Source organism: Pongo pygmaeus, chromosome 7 (assembly GCF_028885625.2).
Source record: "Pongo pygmaeus isolate AG05252 chromosome 7, NHGRI_mPonPyg2-v2.0_pri, whole genome shotgun sequence".
NCBI classification, from domain to species: domain Eukaryota; kingdom Metazoa; phylum Chordata; class Mammalia; order Primates; family Hominidae; genus Pongo; species Pongo pygmaeus.
The window spans coordinates 8,168,968-8,179,709 of record NC_072380.2 but is presented as its reverse complement, the minus strand read 5'-3'; positions in this window follow the sequence as shown (position 1 = coordinate 8,179,709).

Below are 10,742 nucleotides of genomic sequence, written 5' to 3'. Positions count from 1 at the left end.
AGCCTTCCTGGTTTGACCCCTCCCCCCCCACCTCCTGTGTTTCTGGGTCTGTCCTCACTTCCACCCAGCGGATCCTGAGTCTCCTCCTTTGATTCCCTGCGAGTGTGTTGTGTGCAGTGGAGACGGGCTGCTTCATCCACTGCACGTTAAATGTTTCCAATACTTTCTGGCCAAAGCTTAGAGTTGTCAGGCCACTGAATTTGAATGTTGACCTGGTTCCTTGTGGAACAGAGTAATAGCTATTGAAGTTTAAGGTCACTTTCCTGCGTGGATGGTGAGGAGGCAGGCTGTTCAGGCATGACTGCCCTCAGGCCTGGAGGGCTGTGGAGGTCACCGTGGGTGGTGGGTGGATCCGGAACCTCTGTGGCTCTAGACTTTCAAATATTTCATTTTTTCTTTTGTAGTTTTTGTTTGTTGCTTGCTTTTTTACAATGGGAACTGGAATGTAAGATGCCAAACTCAGCCTGTGGGGAACATGGATTTTCAAAACAGCAACCACAGAGCGTGGTTTCCATTTCTATTCCCTGTTCATGTGGGAAGCAGAGAAGGAAATCAGGTGCTCAGTTCCAGGGACGTCACAGGACTAGGACATGTGCAGTGAGGGTGGAAGGCAGAGGCATTGCTTTAGGAGAATAAAATTACTGCATGCACACACATATGTATGTATATGGATGTATGTACACAAACATGCATATTTATAGATTCTGTTCTCCCTCTCTCTATATAATTTTCTTTATTTCACACTTGTTATGATTTCTAAATTTAAATACCTTTGAGACAAATGTGAATTGTGAAGGGATTTAAAAATGTCAGTGAAAAATGGAATTAAAAATAAAAATATAAATATAAACTTTATTTCTCAATATAAGCTCTACTGAGGTCAAGACACTCAATTAAGGGATGATCCCAGCCATTCAGTCCATTGCTAAAGAACTGAGGGTAATGGGAATTTAACCCTGTCAATGAAGTCTTCTATTATTAACTAAAGAAAAATGGGTGCCCTTTACAGTTATTTTAAGACTAGGGAAAAAAAGGTCAGAAGAAACCAAATCAGGACTGTAATGTTGATGCCTAATAATTTCCCATGAAAACTCTTGCAAAATTACCCATGTTTGATGAGAGGAAGGAAGAGAAGTGTTGTTGTGGTGCAGAGGGACTCTCTAGTGAAGCTTTACAGGGCGCTTTTCTGCAAAAGTATTTGCTAATTTTCTCTAAGAACTCTCCTAGTAAGCAGATGTTATGGTGCTTTGATCCTACAGAAAGTCAACAAGAAAAATGCCTTGAGCATCCAAAAAACCTCCATGGCTTTTGCTTTTGAGAAGTTTGCTTTTGCTCTGACTGGACCACTTCTACCACTTGGTAGCCATTGCTTGAATTGTGCCTTGTCTTCAGGATCTTATTGATAAAGCCAGTTTCACTCCCTGTTATAATTCTTCAAAGTAATGCTTCAGGATCTTGATTCCACTTGCTCAAAATAATCACTAATAGCTCTGCTTTTGTCCACTGCTGATCTAGGCACAAGGGTATTTGGGACTCATCAAATGTAAAGTTTCTCAACTTTCACGTTATAGTCAGTATTGTGTAAGCTGAACCAATTGAGATGTCTGTGGTGTTGGCTATAATATCTCTTGTGAATTGTCAATCCTACTCAATCAGGGCATAGAAATATTTTTTTTCTCAAAAATTGTCATGGATGTCCCTCCTCTGTTGACTTCATCTTCAACATTGTATTATCTCTTCTTAGAATAAGGTATCCATTTGTAAATGACTGATTCTTCAGATCATTTTTCCCATAGACCCTTCATAAAGAATAATTTATTTCACCATGTTCTGTACTCCAGCTTCACCATGAATTTGATGTTTGTTCTTGCTTCAGGTTTGGCAGAAATCACGTTGCTGTCATAGAGGGGTTCTTTTCAAACTGATGTCTTAAATCTTGTTCAGATATGATAAAACAGGGCCAGGCACAGTGGCTCATGCCTGTAATCCCTGCATTTTGGAAGGTTAGACAAAATAAAGTTTTTTAAAATTTTATTTTATTTCATTTTAAGTTCTGGGATATATGTGCAAGATATGCAGGTTTGTTACATAGGTAAATGTGTGCCATGGTGGTATGCTGTACCTATCAACCCATCACCTAGGTATTCAGCCCACATGCATTAGCTATTTATCCTGATGCACTCCCTCCCTACTCACCCCCAGACAGGCTCCAGTGTGTGTTGTTCCCCTCTCTGTGTCTATGTTCTCTCATTGTTCATCTCCCACTTATAAGTGAGAACACGTGTATTTGGTTTTCTGTTCCTGCATTAGTTTGCTGAGAATAATGGCTTCCAGCTTCATCCATGTCCCTGCAAAATACATGATCTCATTCCTTTTTATGGCTGTGTAGTATTCCATGGTGTATATGTATCACAGTTTCTGAATCCAGTCTATCATTGATGGGCATTTGGGTTGATTCCATGTCTTTGCTATTGTGAATAGGGCTACAATGAGCATATGCATGCATGTATCTTTATAATACAAGAATTTATATTCCTTTGGGTATATACCCAGTAATGGGATTGCTGGGTCAAATGGTATTTCTGATTCTAGGTCTTTGAAAAATTACCACAGTCTTCCACCGTGGTTGAACTAACTTACATTTACACCAACAGTGTAAAAGTGTTCCTATTTCCCCACAGTCTCACCAGCATCTGTTGTTTTTGGCTTTTTAATAATCATCATTCTGACTGGCATGAGATGGTATCTCACTGTGGTTTTGATTTGTATTTCTCTAATGATCTGTAGTGTTGGGTTTTTTTTTCATGTTTGTTGGCTGCATAAATGTCTTCTTTTGAGAAGTGTCCATTCATGTCTTTTGCTCACTTTTTAAATTTTTAAATTTTTATTTTTTAAGACTGAGTCTTGCTCTGTCACTCAGGATGGAGTTCAGTGGCACAATCTTGGGTCACTGCAACCTCTGCCTCCCAGATTCAGGCTATTCTTCTCTCTCAGGCTCCTGAGTAGTTGGTATTACAGGTGCACACCACTACATCTGGCTAATTTATTGTATTTTCAGTAGAGACGTGGTTTCACCAGCTTGGCCAGGCTGATCTTGAACTCCTGGCCTCAAGTTATCTGCCCACTTCACCCTCCCAAACTGCTGGGATTACAGGCATGAGCCACTGCACCCAGCTATTGCCCACTTTTATATGGGGTTGGATTTTTTATAGTTTTGGGTTTTACATTTAAGTCTTTAATCCATTTTCAGTTCATTTTTGTATAAGGTATAAGGAAGGAGTACAGTTTCAGTTTTCTGCATATGTCTAGCCAGTTTTTCAAGCACCATTTATTATTAAATAGAGAATCCTTTCCGCATTGCTTGTTTTCATTAAAAATAAAATGGTTGTAGATGTGCAATCTTATTTCTGATATCTCCATTCCATTCCATTGATCTATATGTCTGTTTTGTACCACTGCCATGCTGTTGGGTTACTGTAACTTTGTAATATAGTTTGAAGTCAGGTAGCATGATGCCTCTAACTTTGTTATTTTTGCTTAGGATTGTCCTGGGTATATGGGCTGTTTTTACATTCCATATGAATTTTGAAGTAGTTTTTTCTAATTTTTTAAAGAATGTCCATGGTAGTTTATGGGAATAGCATTGAATGTATGAATTACTTTAGGAAGTATGGCATTTTCATGATATTGATTCTTCTTACCCATGAGCATGGAATGTGTTTCCATTTGTTTGTGTCCTCTCTTATTTCCTTGAGTAGTGGTTTGTAGCTCTCCTTAATGAGGTCCTTCACTTGCCTTGTTAGCTATATTCCTATGTATTTTATACTCTTTGTAGCAATTGTAAATGGGAATTCATTTGTGATTTGGCTCTCTTCTTGTCTATTGTTGGTGTATAAGGATGCTTGTGATTTTCGCACACTGGTTTTGTATCTTGAGACTTTACTGAAGTTGCATATAAGCTTAAGAATCTTTTGGGCTGAGATGATGGGATTTTCTGGATATAGGATCATGTCATCGGCAAACAAAGACAGTTCAACTTCTTTTACTATTCGAATATGCTTTATTTCTTTCTCTTGCCTGATTGCCTTGGCCAGAACTTCCAGTACTATATTGAGTAGGAGTGGTGAGAGAGGGCATACTTGCCTTGAGCTGAATTTCAAAACGAATGCTTCCAGCTTTTGCCTATTCAATATGGTATTGGCTGTGGGTTTGTCATAAATGACTCTTATTATTTTGAGGTATGTTCCCTCAATACCTAGTTTCATGAGGTTTTTAACATAAAGGAATGTTGAATTCTATCAAACACCTTTTCTGAGTCTACTGAAATAATCATGGGGTTTTTGTCTTTAGTTCTTCTTAGTGGTAAATTACATTTATTGATTTGCATATGTTGAACCAGCCTTCCACCAAAGGGATGAAGCTGACTTGAACTTGGTGGATAAGCTTTTTGATATGTTGCTGGATTTGGTTTGCCACTATTATATTGAGAATTTTTGCATCAAAGTTTATCAGAAATATTAAAGTCTAGTAAATACATTGAAAATAAAAACAGACAGATTAAAAGACTAAATAATATGAATCCTAAGTGCTCTGACAACTGATTTATAGAGTAAAAGAATTGTCAAACCAAATGAGCCTGGTCAGAAACTGTATAGTGTCTGAAATCTCGGAACTTCCAGATACTCATAGTGAGGTGGAAATGCAGTATCAATATTTGGTGCAAAATTTCATGTTAATGGAAGCTGAGATGTACCGCAGTCTCAGAGGGACAGAATTCTGGAGTAACTACCTTTGGCCTATGAGGAATGAAGATTTAGGCTCTGAGGGTTTGGTCAAAATTTATAAGATGTAAGAAATGGGGATATATTTAGGCCATAAGGCAAGGCCTAGAGGTGTAACGTCTAACACAGGGCTCATGAAATCAGGATAGTGTCAGAGGCGATGGAGGAGTGAGCATAGTATGATCTTTGGAACTATTCCTTCCCCTTATTTTTTCATAGGCCAGGTATGTGCAACATACTCAGTTTTCCTGACTGAAGAGAAAAGAGAGAGCAAGGGACTAATCTGTTATCAGATTCCACCACCTGCAGTATGTCCGAAACATTGAGGGAAAGGAGAATTATCTTCAGAATAATGAGCAATCCAGATGCCATGGTTACACACAAGACACTGGAAATTCTTACTTCAGGGGGGTAGGCACAAGGCACTGATATTTATTAAAGCTCATTCACTGATTACAAAGAGAGAAAAATAAATAATCTACTGCAAGATTTACTCATCACATTTTACTACACACAATTCAATTCTCTGCAGTGCCAAGGGCTCTTGGTTCCCAGCCTCTTGACACACTCTCACTGTGTCTTTCCCATTCACTCTTCTGGATGTAAAAGAGGACATAGGCCTGTTGACTCAGGACAGAAGTGATGCCAGAGGCAGTGACCTCGGCATCATCCATTTTATACCACTGGCCTTCTTGAGCTTTGACATAAGAGAAGTAATGTCCGTTGTGACAGCTCCACCCGGCGTGGACCAGCACAGCATAGAGGACATAGACAAGAGGTCCTGCGTTCTGCTGAGACATGTATGGCTGCATGTCAAGGCACTCAGGATATTGCACACTCTTGGCAAGTTTGTTGCCTGTGACATGGGAGAATCTCTTCAATACAAGGATGAGGACCTTGGCAGAAGTGTGCAAAGTTAACGTCTTGGAGGCCGGCGCCTTCTGAAGACAAAGACCACAATGATAGGCATTCTCTCCATTGAGTTCTTCGGGCTTCACCAACTGTTCCAAAGCTTGCTTCACACTCTGAGCTGCCTGGATATCCAGGGCGATGTCCAGGTAAGGGTCAAAGGTGTCTGAAATGCCCTGGCAGTGGAGACACTTGATTTGAGATCTCCAGTACCCTCCAAATATTTGGTGCATGAGGGTGGTGTCCTTAGAGTGATGATCTACCAGCTTGTGCCCGGGAAGGCATGCCTTTTTCATGGCATCCACAGTGAACATCAGAAATTCATGGGCGTCTTCCTGCTTGACTCTATGGAAGCCAGCAGCCAATGCCCGTGAGGGCTGGATGACATGGCCAGGACGGTGGAGGGCCCGTGTGATGTGAGCTTGCATAGTACAGAGCATGCAGCCCTTGTGACCATGACAAGTTTGAGAGTGCTCCCGGGACAGCATGTAGTTGGCAAGGGGCGGTGTGTATGTCAGGCACTGCAGGGAAGCATTCACGTAGCAGGTATTTCCCATATTCTGGAGCCCAGCCCCCACCGCAGCAGGTCTCCTGCTACTCAGAGGAAGCTGCTCCCTGGGAGCAAGCTGTCTTGCCACAGGAGCCAAATCATCACAGAGGTCGACACGGGTCTCAGATGAGAGTGGTGACTTCTCAGGGAGAGAAGTCCGCTGGATTTCAGCAAAAGCTGCACCTGGCCCAGAACATGTGAGTTTTGAAAAGCGGTTCAACTGCCACTCCCCTCCCAAGCAGAGTGAGTCGTCCTCCATGTCGCCTGGAACAAGGATCACAAGGTTTTTCTGCTGGGACCGCGGGTTGCAGAAAGACGCTATCTCTTCCGAGAGGGTGTTCAAATGAGGAGCTGTCTGGCCGCATCAGCCCTTATATACCTCACCCCCACCAACCGCGAACACCCCACCCACCCATCAGGTGCGCGATAAACCAATCAAATATCAGCACTCAATTAAGGAAGGAGTCACAGGGTGTGTCCCCTTGCATTGCTGGGAATTCAACAGACACAGCCCACATCATGCTTTCCAGAACACCTGAATCCAATTACTCCTCAGGCTGATAGGCACGTAGAATACGAGTGTAACCGGGTTGGGACAGTGGCCACACACTTGCCTTATTTTAGGTAAAACAATGTCAGGGAAGAAATCTTTACCTATGAAGCCGTGTGTGTGTGCGCGCTTGTGTGTGTGTGTCCGTGTTTGTGTGTGTGTGTGTGTGTGTGTGTGTTTGTGCTGGGATGTACTTTCAAGTGTGTGCTTTTGGCAGATACCATCATCCCTTCAGCGATTGAAGGACAAGAAGTCGGAAGTGCGCTTTCTGACTGGAGAATAGTCAATGAAGTACAGTAATTAGCACAGCGTATTTTTTTTTCCTCAATAAGAAAGGAGAGATCCGTGGAATCAAACAGACCTTCCAGCGATAACCTTTCCATGCTCAGCCTATTGATTGTGTATCCGAGTGAAATTGCCTGCCAGTGGGGAACAAGACAAGTCTTTGCCTGAAATGCTCTTGTGAAAGTTAGATTCCCATATAATAAAGCATCAAGTGGTAGAAACATGCACTGAAGTTTGAAGAGATACTCAGTGCACAAAGCAGAATATGAAAGACTTTCGTGAAATCACGCAATCACCGAGAGACTAATTGATGACATTCCCCAAATTGAGGTTTACCAGAAAAGAGAAATAGTCATGACATGCTACAGTCAGCGGTTTCAGACGTCCGACGGCAGTTTAAGAAAACATGAAACAAAAGTCTTGAGATATCAGAAGGTATCCCAACTAAAACCTTTGGTTTATGAAAGAAATGATGAAAATAAAAGCAACATATCTCACAGTATGGGTGGTAATATTTTCATACGTATGTGATAATGGATCAACATTTGATAGAGATGAAATAAAAATTTCCCAATTTGACAAAAGCAAACAAGGAAAATTACACCGTAGAAAAGCCCGGGTGACGGGAGTGAGGCCCTGTTTCAAGAAGAAAGCATCGCAGAGATTGAAAAGCAGGGAGTGAATCAGAGGATTGTATAACGTTGTTAATACTGGCCCTTGTTTCAGTGGCAAAAGGCCCAAATAAGCCGTGTGTCTCACGGATTCTCGCATCAATTGTTCAGGATCTGAGATGTTGCCTCCATTTCCAGTTAGGCATTGTATGGTGGAATTGCAGTTAGCACATCTGGTGCAAAAATTTTAATGCTGACGAAGGTGGACATGTTCCCTGAGCTAAGAGGGTCAGAATTTGGGTGTGTCTTCAGGCTCTCTGGCTTACCAGGAATGGAGATCCTGGCTCTAGGGATTTTCCCAAAATGTCTCAGACAGTAAGCAACAGGGCAGAATTGAGTCCCGGCGCCAAGGCCTCGAGGTGTAAAGAAACAGCCCTGGCCTCAGGGCCCATGAAATTAGGATGATTTAAAGAAGGATGGTGGAATGAGAGGACTGTGACCTTCGGCCCCGTTTCTTTCCCTTGTCTTTTCATGGGCCAGGTGTGCTCAATCAGAAGGCTTCCTGCGCCTGATGTCGAGTGTCCTGGGGGAAGAAAGGAGCACTGTTTTGAAAGATGCTCCACAGGGAGAAAGGAGCCACCCTTCTCAGGAGAATGATCCCCAGAAGCCTGAGCAATCCAGATGCCGTGGCTTCACACTAGACCCTGGAGGGTCTTATTCCTGGAGCCGGGACCTGGGCATCGGTGTCCTTTCATGCTCATAACTGATTTTGAGGGGAGCCCAATGGATAAACTGTCTGCGAGTCATTCGCATCACACTGTAGTTTTCACACACGTCACACAGAAACCCTGTTCGTGTGCACATTTGGGTGCTTGAGCAGGGTTGCACCCAAGATTCTGCGGTTCTACCGAGCCCTGGGTTGTGCACTGGACAACCTTCCTCAGGGGTTGGTCAATTCTGATCACTGCACCTAACGAGACAGGGACCATGAAACCTAATCAGCAAATACAGAAAAGGAAGTGGTCATTTCCCACAATCATTTCCACTGAAACACCACGTCGGATAAATAAGTCTGATTGCAGGACAGGGACTGGGCTTCAGAGATGCACCTTTCGCAGCTGGACGAATGACCCGGAATCTCCCCAGATGCCGTCTGTAAACACACCAAATGAGATTGATTTCAGGGCTTTCGGAATTTAGTTTCGTTGAAGACACACACTCCTGTGTGTGATTTCCTTGACTACCAATACGACTTACTTCCAAATGACTTACATGCCAGTGGGAAAATTTTCCGTTTCAACTCATTGGAATTGGACACCGTGAAACAGGCAAGTCGGTCTGTCTGTTTCCGGCGTTCTGTGGGTTCCACCAAGTGCACAAGTCCTAGGGCGCCTGAGGTCCATTCAAAAACCAGTGTAAAAACGGCGAGTCAGGGTAAGAAAGAAGAGCACCGTTCCTATCTTCCAAATGCATTCCAGTTTCCACGACTCAAGGTGGCGAGAAGGATCCACGGATGTCCCACATTAACAAAATTTCACCTTCTCATGCCGACCAACAACTGACGAGTGAAACACACCCCGGGAGAAAATAGTCAACCCAGTCCCCTGCAATAACCTCACACGCAAACCTACACGTCAACAGGTCATATTCAGAAATACACACTGAATGTCATCTACCGTGAACACAAACACACAGACAGTCCCTCCAGAGGTTGTCTGCGTTGTCCGTGTTGTACAGACAGAAACTTGGGCTCCTCATTACTTTACTAAGGATTGGCCGTGTTCGTGTTTGTGTGGGTGTGTGTGTGTTTGCGTGCGTGCTTGTGGGTGTGTGTGTGTGTGAGTTTGCGCACCCCTATGTGTGGGTCGGCACATCCACTGAGCTCACTGGCACAGAAGCAGAGCCCTCTTTCTGTGCTTGTTCTTCCCTTTGGATCTCCTGGTCCTCCCTTGCAGAGAAGCGAGTGTGCCAGTGTTCATGGACTCGTGATCTGTCGGGTTCGTTGAGGAGAGGTTCAGCAGGGAGCTTTGCTGTTCAGGATGGTGGTTTTTCATCCCACACTTGTATTTCGATTGATGAATCTCAAGTACGTTGGGAGGCAGGGTACCTTCGACTTTTCTGACGTTGAAGTCAGGCTTGGTTTTGTTTTGCTCTTGGAGGAATTTCCAGTGGTCTAAGGTGCTTTCCTGAGTGGCCGTTTCCACCAAGTGCTCGTCCAACTCGGGTACCTGGAGGCAGGGGTCTCTCTTGAGCTCTCCTTGCGTTGCTCGCCTGTCTGTGTCTTCAGCGCCAAGGGCTCTTGCTTCCCTGCCTCTTGACACACTCTCACTGTGTCTTTCCCATTCACTCTCCTGGATGTAAAAGAGGACATAGGCCTGTTGACTCAGGACAGAAGTGATGCCAGAGGCAGTGACCTCGGCATCATCCATTTTATACCACTGGCCTTCTTGAGCTTTGACATAAGAGAAGTAATGTCCGTTGTGACAGCTCCACCCGGCGTGGACCAGCACAGCATAGAGGACATAGACAAGAGGTCCTGCGTTCTGCTGAGACACGTATGGCTGCATGTCAAGGCACTCAGGATATTGCACACTCTTGGCCAGTTTGTTGCCTGTGACATGGGAGAATCTCTTCAATACAAGGATGAGGACCTTGGCAGAAGTGTGCAAAGTTAACGTCTTGGAGGCCGGCGCCTTCTGGAGACAAAGGCCACAATGATAGGCATTCTCTCCATTGAGTTCTTCGGGCTTCACCAACTGTTCCAAAGCTTGCTTCACACTCTGAGCTGCCTGGATATCCAGGGCGATGTCCAGGTAAGGGTCAAAGGTGTCTGAAATGCCCTGGCAGTGGAGACACTTGATTTGAGATCTCCAGTACCCTCCAAATATTTGGTGCATGAGGTTGGTGTCCTTAGAGTGATGATCTATCAGCTTGTGCCCGGGAAGGCATGCCTTTTTCATGGCATCCACAGTGAACATCAGAAATTCATGGGCGTCTTCCGGCTTGCCTCTATGGAAGCCAGCAGCCAATGCCCGTGAGGGCTGGATGACATGGCC